Source organism: Rhinatrema bivittatum, chromosome 8 (genome assembly GCF_901001135.1).
Source record: "Rhinatrema bivittatum chromosome 8, aRhiBiv1.1, whole genome shotgun sequence".
Classification (NCBI taxonomy): Eukaryota; Metazoa; Chordata; class Amphibia; order Gymnophiona; family Rhinatrematidae; genus Rhinatrema; species Rhinatrema bivittatum.
Genome location: NC_042622.1, coordinates 180,371,108 through 180,383,301, shown reverse-complemented (window position 1 = coordinate 180,383,301; position 12,194 = coordinate 180,371,108).

Here is a 12,194-nt window from a genome sequence, read left to right as displayed (position 1 = left end):
GGGCTGCCAGTACGGGATCCCCCTTCTTAGAGGAAGTGACGACCGCGGGCGCAACGGGAGCTGGCGGGTCCGGAGGGGGATCGAGGTCCAACCCCTGAATGATTTGCGGAATTAGGTCATCCAGCTCTTCCCGCTGGAAGAGGCGCAGCGTGCGTGGATCCTCTCCCTCAGAAGTAGAGTCCCCTTGTCCCGAAGCTGCAGGATCTGCCCCAGGGGAACCTGGGGCCGACCCAGTCCCCCCCGAGGCCACAGGGAGCCGGGCGTGTACGGGAGCTGTGGGGCCCCCACGCCCGCCGGAGCGGGGGGGGCCGTGGAGAGGGCCGAAGGTCTCGGTTGCTTGGGTGGTGGGGGCCCCGCGGGATCAGCCAGCTCCTGCAGGTACGCTGTGTGCAGCAGGCGTATAAACTCCGGGGAGAACCCCGGCCTCCGCGGGGGGACCCCCGCGGGTGGGGGCCCCGGGTGACCCTGCCCCTGCGGGTCCTCCTCCGGATCCGTCTCCGGTAGCAAATTCGGGGGGGAGCCCTCTGAGGCTTCCCCATCCCCCAGCGCTGCCTGAGCTCCTTCAGGGTGCAGTGCATGTAAAATGGCCGCCGTTCCCGCCAGGAATGGGGGAGGGGCCGGCCCGCGCCGCCCGGGCAAGGCTGCCATAGGGAGAGAATGAGTGAGGGTCCGAGACGTGCCTTCCCCCCCGGGGAGGCACCTAGCGCAGATCCCCTCCCTCGACACGCGCGATCCAGGCTCGCCGCAGGCCGAGCAACGCGCCGGCCGCGGCATCGAGATCGCGATGAAGAAACAGTTCCCGGCAGCTGAAAACACCCAGGGCCTCGGGGGGGGGCCGCGAGATGAAACGCCGCTGCGGGGGGGGCCCGGATGGCCTGCGCTACCCGCCGACGAGGAGAAAACGGCGCCGCGGGGGGGCCTTCCTGGCCGCACAGCCCGCCGACAACTATCTCCCTGCTCCCCGCTGCGGCCCACGTGGAGCCGCAAAATGGCCGCGGGAGAGGGAGAAGACGCTGGTAGGCCGGTCCACCGGCAACCGCGTCCACCTGAACAGAAAATAAAATAACAGCAGCAAAAGTCAACTTACCCCGGGGAGACCACTATCGCCGGGAAAGGAGAGAGAGAGAGACAGCGAGGGACAACAGGAAAGCCACGCCTCTCCAATTAAGCAATTAACTTTTTTTTTTTTTTTTTTTTTTTTAAAAAGACAGACAACTTGATCCAAAATACAAGTGCTAACAAAGACAGAGAATAAAACCCCAAAACCAGGGAAAGACAAAAGGGTTATGGGTGATCGGGACCAAGCCCAGATTCCCCTACTCGCATCTGCTGGAGTCAGAAGATACTGAACTCCTGCAGAGGGGGTACTAGTACTTATGGTGACGCCCCCTCAAAGCTTTGGGCTGACTCCATCTGCTGGATTGGGGACATAACCCACGGTCTGGACTGATCCAGGTACGTACAGGGAAGAAAGAATTCTGACCCAATGCGATTCTCTTAGGAGCCCTGCCATCACATTCCACAGTATCAGAGGCAGCTGCCCTCCACCTGCTGCATCCTGGGAATTGTAGTCCTTTTTTCTTTGTGTCCCAGCGGTTTCCTCCAGCTCAGCTGGAGGGCTGGGATCTGGCGCTAGGAGCCTTCAGTCACAACTTGCTGGGGACTTTAGTCCTGTTTTATACCCGCTCCCTGCTTCCTTTAGTCCTTGGTTAGGGGCCATGCACCAGGGCCTCTAGGAGAGGCTTGGGACATGTTGCTCTAGCCGGCACAGGGAGTGGATGCCTCGGCCTGCGGATCGAACCCAGGTTCCTCTGCACGGCCTGAGCAAAACCACAAACACTCAGAGCATAAAGGACTCCGCGGAATAAAGCAGGACCAGGTTCACAACTGCTGTAACCCTGTAGTTCCTTGATTTTAAACATCAGGATTAGAAATCAGATCCTGGAAGATCAAAAGCAGCAGCTATAAAACCTGTCCTGTTCATCCCACAGCTAACCAGATTTTTTGGATATCAACAAGGAATATGCATGAGCTAAAAATCTGCATGCCTTGAAGACCCACTGTATGCTAATTCATTTCATGCATATTAATTGCCGATGTCCTGACTGGCCGTGGGGTCAGCAAGACAGGTTTGGGGAGCCCTGGAATAGAGTCATTGGCAGACTGCAGGATCCCTGGGCCTTTCGGCTTTGCTCCTTATTTTCTGATTAGCCCTCAAAGCATTTTTGGATTTGCATTTCTGAATTTTATTGAGGGGAAAAAAAAACAAACAAAAAGCAGGATTGCAAACCAGGGCCTGCAAACAGGATCTGCCCTGAGCGGTTCTGTACTGGAACCTGGAGTTCAAGGGAGCATGAGAGGCAAGTGAAAAAAAAACCCAAAACAAAGGGCAGCGCCTGATTCTAATTCCTTCATTAAAAAGCAGCAGTGTTTTTCTGAAATTCTGCATTTAATCTTCCTTGTGCATGATTACGCCTGGGGAGTTATGAATTTCAGGTTTATAGTATGCCATCACGAGCTTTCATTGATTTACAAATCCTGCACTGCCAGATTCCTAGTGTACGGCCTAGGGATAAAAGCCCCTGGGAAAACAAGTTCAAATCCCACCCTTGCTTTATTCCTGGTTACAGCAGGAAACAAGAACCCCCCCCCCCCCCCCCCCCCCCCCCGACTTGCAAGCCCTTCAAATATCATAAAAGGCTGTCCTGACAAACTACTCAAGCAGAAAGACCTCAAAGGCACATTTGCAGCAGGAAGCCTCACTGCCTCTTACAAGTGAAAATACAAGACAACCAGTAAAGAAGACATGGAGGAGTTAAAAATACAGCCACAATCTGCTCTGTGGATTTTATTAATTGACAGGCAGAGGAGACTGACAAGTAAACGGTGGAGAGGGGAACTGTTTGCTGTTTAACAGCCAATGCTATATCATGTGCCGAGCCTAAGGGGCTTAGACCAAATCAGCAGGTAGCTAATAGCGCTTATCACATGTAAATGCATGTAGATTAGCTATTACCTCCCTCCCCCCAAGTGCAAAAAAATCACCATGTGTTTTAACAGGGAAAACTTAATGCCATCCCCTGCAATGGATCAGGGATGTTATTAAACTCCGCTCTCCTCTTCCTCGAACAATCAGCCCTTCCAGCCTGTTGAATTATGAACAGGTCATTTTGGAGGGGTTTTTTTGGTTTTTTTTTCAGACAGGAAGATGGAACAGCCTCCTTCCTAATTCAAACCTTGATCCTGAGAACTTGTGGCCCCCTGAGCTTTGTTGAGGCAGAGAATGTGGGGAGGAGGGTGAGCGCCTTAAAAGCTCCTCCCTGTGGGGCTCTCTCTTGCATTGGAAAGACAAGGCTAAAGAGGAAGTGGGGGGAACCTTTGATGTCTGTGAATGTTCACTGGGAATGTACTACCCAGCAGACGTGTTGGGGAGGGGCTTTCAGTAGCAGCTTGGATAAGGGGGGGCCCTAAGAAATGTAAAGAGACACTGAATAGCAAGCTGGCAAGCCCCGCCCCCTTCCCTGTCCTGGGGGGAGAGAGAGCACACCTTATTTTAATGAATTTGGACATAACGAGCCTGGGACAGACTAATGACTCCCCCCCTCCCACCTTTCTTTGCGTGAGCGAGAGTGAAAGAACTCCGGCTGAGGCCTCCTTCCTGCAGGGCCAGTCCTGCCCTTACCACCCCCTCCCCCCAGCGCATGCAGGGGGATAGAGCCGCATCTCCCTGCATGCAGCGCGGCTTAAGGCCATAGGCGCACAGTTTGTCTGCTTAGTATGGGGGACCAAGGCTTAGGGAGGTCTAACTGGGGGCCAATCTGGCGCCGTCCCACCGCCCTACCAATGTGTGCCCAGGAAAGCGGCAAGGGCACGGGCAACGAGGGCGACGGCACCAGGAGCTGCCAGCCGTTCAGACTAATGCACGCCCGTAATGCTAATGCGATCTGTTCACGGAGAATGGGCTTATCGAGGATCCCTTTTTAAAAAGGAGCACCGGCTGAAACCTCCCTTGTCTAAATCAAACCCTTACATAACTTCTCCTGCTATTTACCTAAGTCTCATGAATATTCTCTTCTCCTAGGGGGAAGGGGCGGGGCAGGTGACTTTGTATTCTCCAAACCCCTAGAGAGAACAACGTAGAGGGCATGTCTCTGGGTGACAAGGGATGAGAGCAGCAGCGCCACCGGCCCGGCTGCTTTCCGTGGTGTTAAAAGTGGCATTGTCAGTTTTTAAAAAAGAAACACACTAATGAAGAAATTCCACAGAAAGGAGCCCTCCGGCTGTGCCATTCCTGGGCATTTCAACGCATCGTGGGATGCCAGGTCTTAAAGCCACAGTCAGGGAATTGGGCACTCCAGGTGCGCTTTCAGGCCTGCTCCCGTCCCACTTACACAGCTGCCTATCGGTGGCAGCTCTGGCAGGGCATCCACCTCCTGCATCTCCTTCCCCGTGCCCCTGTCCACAGTGCCCAGCATCCCTCCCCCCCGTGTCCAGTCTCTCCCCCCCAGCATCCTCCTTTCTCCACTCCCTGCTCAGCACACCAGAATCACCCTAATCTCTTTGCCCCTTTTTTTGCAGCGTCTAGCGTCCTCCCTCTGTCTCTACCCCCTACATGACTAGAATCCTCTCTCTCTACCCCACCCTCACCTGCCCGACATACTCTCTCTCCACAACTCCCCCACCCACCCCGTTTCCTCCATCTTCCCATCTACAACTACCCCTGTACACGGGACCTGGAGGTTTCCATGGCTTTTGCCACCCCCCCCCCTTCACAATTTTGGCACCCTAGGCAACCGCCCAGTTGGACTAATGGAAGCACCCACCCTTTCCAGAAAAACAGTGCTTCCACTCAAAAAGCGATGCCTGGGGGCCACTTCTGGAGGTCAAGTTTTTGGGGCCCACTCTACTTCCAGCTCTTGCTCAGAACGACCCGATTTCCTAGAGGAAGACTCCTCCCCCAGTCTTAACTGTAATCCGCTTAGCATGCCTTGTCATTATAGGCGGAATATAAATATTTTTAAATAAATAAATAAATTGCTGGGGTTCTGAACACATCCCAAGGGCGATGTGGTACTTGTGGGTTCCGCTACTGCCGTTTGTGATCAGAGTCGCGGATATTATTTATTTATTTATTTCGTGATTTTTTATATACCGCGGCACGTTAATAACATCACCTCGGTTTACAATAAACAATAAATCAGCAACAAGCTTTACAGTCAATATGAAATAAGAAATAAGGTGTACATAATACATCAATTAAGAACAAATTAAGAACAAATAACAATTAAACTAATATAGAAACATAGAAACATAGAAATGACGGCAGAAGAAGACCAAATGGCCCATCTAGTCTGCCCAGCAAGCTTCACACATATTTTCTCTCATACTTATCTGTTTCTCTTAGCTCTTGGTTCTATTTCCCTTCCATCCCCACCTTTAATGTAGAGAGCAGTGATGGAGCTGCATCCAAGTGAAATATCTAGCTTGATTAGTTTGGGGTAGTAGCCGCCGCAATAAGCAAGCTGCACCCATGCTTATTTGTTTTACCCAGACTATGTTATTAGCCCTTATTGGTTGTTTTTCTTCTCCCCTGCCGTTGAAGCAGGGAGCTATGCTGAATATGCGTGACGTATAAGTCTTCTCCCATGCCGTTGAAGCAGAGAGCCATGCTGGATGTGCATCGAAAGTGAAGTATCAGGCCCATTTGGTTTTGGGGTAGTAACCGCCGTAACAAGCCAGCTACTCCCCGCTTTGTGAGTGCGAACCCTCTTTTCTTCTCCCCTGCCGTTAATAATGATAATCATATTCCATAGTTAATGGCAAGTCTAATAATAACTGGGAGGTAAGAGCCCGATCAAGTAAAATTTAGCAGTGAGATACCAACGGGCATTAGGAGGGAAGTATCAGCACGCCAGCATCAGTCTAAAGGGTCTCCTTCCAGGAAGGAGTCACGTGGCAGCAGGGCTGTCATCACACCCCAGGTCAGCTGAACTTGCTGACCCTGGCCTGGTGTTGCCTCACAGCATGCACGGATTTTCTAGTTTGGGTTCTCTCAGGGAAAATTATAACTACAGACCCACGTCCCATGCAATGAGGGGGAAACCAGGACTGGATCAGCCTATCCAGTTGTCTTGGGGTGAGCTGGCAACCCGGATGGGCAGATAGCAGCTGGAAGCAGCGCAGGTTGCTGGCAAGATTTATTTATTTTTATATGGTTTTTAAAGTGCCAGCATGCAGTACAAGAAAAATGCTGAAGTGGTCGCCCTTTAAGCAGTGCAAAGTAATCTCTGGGCCTTTTTTATGCTGAATTTCAGGCACAGAGGATCCTTAGCTATGGGGGAAGCATGGGTAAAGCCAGCAGGGTCTGCGATATTGCAACAAGCAAGGAACCTGGACAGACTGGATGGGCTGGAGAGCCTGACTCACCTTGCTTAACAATGAATATTTCCCTCATCTTTGGTTGGTATATTTTCCCCCCCCTCCCCAGGTTTCACTGTGTGAAACGACTCACAGGATGCCACGGGGGCAGGATGCCCACTGGAAGGTGGTATCCACTGGCAGATGTAAACAGCGTTGTCTTGAGAAATGCTCGCCCGTTGCACAAGCAAAGTAAACAGGGACTGGAGCTGACTGACAGCTAGGAGGCAGAAAACAAGTGAAAACCTGCAGCAGCAGCAGTCAGCACTAAACATTAAGTAAGATTACATTAGCATCTAATTAACTAAAGAAAACTAACAAATCTCCAGGACATTCATTTCAGTAAACATCATCCCAGCACTATCTGCACTTAAACTTTATATGCAATTAAAATGATGTGGATTGCTCCCTTAAAAAGAACAATATTACCTCCACTCCTCAGAGCAGCAAGTTGTCTGTGTCTTTACGCTGTTGCAGCTCCTTTTGATCTTATTCATGAGTCTCCTTTCTTTTTGGTCCTAGTATATAATGCATTGTATTTCTTTTACAGTTTGGAATAAACAATATGCACTTTTCATTATGGTTGTAAACCTCCCCCTTTTCTAAACATCTCCCCTCCCTGCCACCTGGACCTGAGTCCACTCTTCAGCTGTTCACGCTGTCCTTGTGGCATGAGAGACCAGAATCACCCCAGAATCATTTTGGTCACAATATGTTAGTTAAGTAATCAACCTCTACTACACACACACCACTCACAAAAGTCTCTAAAAATAATCCCCACCTGCATTATGTAACCTAGGGATATTATAGGAATGTTTTATAAGAAATGTAATGTAACTTTATCTCTTCGCACTTGTTGATGTTCTGTTTTTGTGCACACCCTCTTGTTATTTGTAAACCGGCATGATGGGGTTTCTAATCTCGAATGCCGGTATAGAAAAACTATAAATAAATAAATAAAATAAATGTTCGCTGTAGGCCTTGATAAACTGAAGAAGATCAAATACTGAATGCAGTAGCAGAGGGTCTGGGTCACACAAATTTGGCATTGCTCCACTCAGTTCTGGGTATGGCAGGGAAATGCATTTCTGTAAGAGCAGGGGATGGCTTTTCGAGGAGCCTGCAGAGTGTTACAGTAACCAAATTATTCACCTGACCAAAGTTCCTGGCACAAATCAGTTGTTATATTTAAAGGATGTGCAGCAAAGCAGGCCTGTTAGGAGCTGTTCACATTGGGGGTGAGGGTAGATACTGGATATGCAACATCCAGGAGCGAGACCTCCGAGAGATCGTGTCGGATATCTTAAGCCAGCGGGATGTCAGATATCTTAAGCCAGCGGGATGTCAGATATCTTAAGCCAGCGGGATGCTGGCTTAAGATATCTCTCAGTGGTGGGAGAGGACGAGAGGCAGAACCAGCAGAAAAAGAGAGGCAACTCCCAGAGTATTGCATTCTGTTTTGGATACAATCAGCCCAGAGAAGGGGTACCAAAATGGCACAGGGTCACCTTCCAAAATGAGTAACATAGTAGATGGTTGCAGAAAAGGCCAGCTGGTTCATCTAGTCCTTCCAGTTATTTCTGTCCATACTACTAAGGATATTTCGCAGCAGCCAGCCATAGAGCATGTCCACCTATAGGATATTGCTCCTTAACCAAGCCAGATCTTGCCAGCTTCCTCTTTGATTCTTTAGTGAACTGGGTAGGTGACCATACAAGATCCCATACTTAATCCATCGAGGCCTGCAGCAATCCAAACAGCTACCAAAACTGGGAGTCTCTTGCCCAAATGCCTGGCTTCCTAGGATGCCACGGCCTTGCTGGAAAGCACCCAACTACCACCAACCTGTCAATACTGACCCGCTTGGTTCCTGGGGAATTGTAGTCTGCTGGTACCAAAACAGCTACCCTGCCACTCTGGCCTGCAGTATCACTGGGTCGTGCTTGCTTTATCCACCCCCTTCTATCATCTCTCCCCTTGCTCCCGCTCTACCTGGAGTGAAGGACTGGAGTGGGCTGTTTGCAGCACTGCAGCCTCCCAGCCCTTAATATGACAGCAGACAAGGACCCATGAACTCCATCTCACTGCAGATGCCACAAACCCCAGCCAACCTCGGGCTTTCTCCCTCTCTTCTTTGCCACTAGGGATCCTGTGTTTTGTTCCAAATGATTTTGGATTCCGTTTATTGTTTTTGTCTCCACCACCTCTACTGGGAATCTGTGAGACTTGAGGGCTTAGAAATGGCCTCATTAAAAGAAGAGAGAGAGATGGGGGTAGGACAGAGACATTTAAATACCTCAAGGTTATGTCATGCACAGGGAGCAGACCTTTTCCCAGAGGAATGAATGGTCATAGTATGAGGTCCAGGGTGGCAGACTTAGAAGAAACATCAGAAAATATTTCTGGTGGAAGCATGGGGCAGCCTCCCAGGGGAGCAAACGGAAGCAAAAACAGGTAAGAGGATTACAGAAACCCTGGGATAAGCACACGGGATCCCGAGTTGCTAAGAAGTGCAGAGACAGACAGCCATGGGCTGGGGTCTATGACACTGCACTGGGGAATACATTGGGATGACTGAGATGGGCCTGGCCGTCAGATTCCGGTTCATGTATGGGGTAGGCAGTGGTCAGTGGTGGGAGAGGACGAGCATGGCCCAATTTCTGTTTGTAAAATCACCCAGGGGAGGGGAAGCTGCTCCCATGACAGAGCAGTGATGAGAAAGCTCACCTACACCTTAGTTACCTTAATATACAACACAAGAAACCTCTGAAAGAGGATAAAAAGAGCACTAAAGTGAACTGATCGCTAAAGGATTAAAATCCTTTTAAATATCTCTATGTCCCTCTTTGGATCTGTTTTGTTTTTTAAGACAGTTTGGGGGTTTTCCTACATTTTTTAAATAAGACATTAAGCTGAGTTTGTCCCGTCCTTCCATCCCCTGTAGATCCAGCTGACTGCTCGCTAAAGGTGCGGGGCGATGATCTCTCCCTCTCCCTCCGCCCCCAGCATCGTGCATTTCCCTAGGAATGACAAACCTCGGCCCTCCCCGTCCCAATGTTGCCGGAGTCGCTTTATTCTGTACCCCCATGCTAATTCGGATTCAAATCGGAGCGTGCGTGCATTCCCCTCCCCCGCTAATCGCCGCCTCTTACCGGACCGCTTCCCCATCACGACTCGCCGGAAGACCCCAGATCCGCCATCCTCAGGCTCCGCTCTCGGTGCTGGCAGCAGCTGGGGTGTGTTACCAAGATACCGCGTTACAGGAGAGGGCGGAGCATGAGCGGCTCCACCTGCCGCCAGTCCCAGGAACTGCATCCGGCGCTCCGCCGGCGGCTGCGGCTGCTGCTTCCGGGCCAGACCTTGAACCGCACCCGGCCCCGGCCGCTAATTCCGGGATTCGGTTTTAGCTGGGAACAGGAGGGTGGCGAGGACTCGGCAGTCTGAAAGGTGTCAGATTTAGGGAACTGAAGACCTCCATTTATCGACAGAGCAGGTACAGCACAGGCAGCAGGGCATATCACACACAGACACTGCCCTGCCCCCAAAACACAGCAGACAGAGCACAGGCAGTGACTGCACTGCAAATTACAGACACAGCAGGTAGAGCCAGGCAGTGGCAGTTTTACACACTGCCCCCACCACACAACAGGTACAGCACAGGCAGCAGCAATGTAAGGCACAGCTCATGCACATTAATTACCAAGCAGATAGAGCACAGGTAGTGACCTGCACTACAAGTTACAGATAGAGCACAGGCGGTGCAGTTTCACACACTGCCCCACCACCATGCAGCAGGTTCAGAACAAGTAGCAGCTGTGTAAGGCATAGCACATGCACAGTAATTGCCAAGCAGATAGAACACAGGTAGTGATTGTGCACTGCAAGTTACAGATACAGCAGATAAAGCACAGGCAGGAACAGTGCACTGCAAGGTGCAGACACACACAGCAGATTAGCACAGGCAGTGGCAATGTACTGCAAGTTACACACACTGCCCCACCATGCAACAGGTACAGCACAGGTAGCAGCAGTGTAAGGCACAACACGTGCACATTAATACCAAGCAGATAGAGCACAGGCAGTGACTGTGCACTGCAAGTTATACACCCACACACACTTACAGCAGATATAGCATAGGCAGTGACTGTGCACTGCAAGTTACAGACACTGCCCCAGTGTGTGTAACTTGCACAGCAAAGGAAGCAGCAATGCAAGCTATTCCATTTCCCCCAGTCCCATACACCTCTGGACCCTAAGTCTCAGAAAACAATTGAATTCCAAATTCTCCTAGACATGGCCATCCTTGGTTGGGGGTGGGGGTGAATTGGGGCAACTGCCCCAGGTGCTGCACTTTGGAAAGCCCTGTGCTGCCACAGCAGGTCTGTCCCAACATCACTTCCTCTTCTGGAGCGCCAGCAGGCCCAGAGTTGCGGTTGTCGGCGTGGTGGCTTTGGAGACTGGTGAAGATCTTCACTCTCTGTGGGGGACCTGCTCACCCCTACTATTCAACCTCTGGGTGGGGACCCACTTGGACAGATTCATCCCTGGCCTCACAACCCAGCAGAGTCAGTCCAGCTGCTGCTGGATTGACTTGAGTTTCTTTCTGCACTAAAGCCTAGAGTTCAGGTCAGCCTGGACAGGCTGAGCCAGGACTGGGTTTGCCCCACTGCTTGCATGGACTGGTAATCTTGCTTTTCCTAGGGAAATCAGAACCAAGAGCCGAGATATGCAGTGGGGCAAAACTAGAACTGGCTCTGCATGTCCCTGACAACTTGGAGCCAACTCGTAACCCTACGCTAATGGCACCCCTGGCATTTACATTGCTGTAGGGCAGCACAGGCCTGCATTTACTGGACCTCCACTGATTTGCATGCAGTCAACAAGGGAAACTGGCACAGACGCGCTTGCTTCACCAGGCCAGGCTAATTTCTGAGAGACTAATTACTGTTATAATAAGCCTGAGATATAATTACTCTGTTTGCATGTCTAAGTGCTGCCGCACTGCCTTACCCGAATGTTGTTTTTAGGCTGGCACAAGTTTCCAAATTAGGGGAGGAAGTGTAATGACAAAGATGCTGTTTCTATGCTACTGATCAGGTTGGAGAGCCTGGGGCAGGGTGTAAGGAGCTGCGGACAGCCCGGATCAATTCAGCGCTCTCTGCCTGAGTGATCATCATATATCACCCAGAACTGAGCTTTACCGGCTCTGCCAACTGTATCCAGGACCGTTCTTACTGAGTGCGTCTTGAGCAGAAACGTAACACGCGTGGCTGCAGCTGCCGTACCACCACCTTTGGTTCTGACCCAGGGCCTCGTAAAACAAGGCTGGGTAAGCACCTGGAGGTGACGGGGGCTGCCCTCCATCGCAGTGCACTGTGCTGGCATCAGGTGAGCGACGCAGGATTTACCATTCTGAGGTCTTTAAAGGAGATCCCCAGGGTGGCCGCTTCTTGCATGGCGGGATGTGTTATCCTGCGCAATTCTAGCACAGGCGTGGAAGAAAGGAGGCCGAAGAACAGAGCCTAAGCACCAAAGCCGCAGGACATGCATCTTGGTATTAGAAGCTTCTGCTTGGGTTGCAAACTTAAACTCGGGGATCCTCTTGTGTGCGCTGACTCCCGGATGACCTGAGGTTTGTTGGCAATCCTTTCTGTGCCGGCAGTACGGGATTAACCCCAATGGGATTTTCTTTTGTTCTTGCCATAAACCACAGAAGACCAGAGAGCCTCGGTTTATTCATTCAGTAATCAAAGCCTGCTGCAGGATTAGAAAGCTGC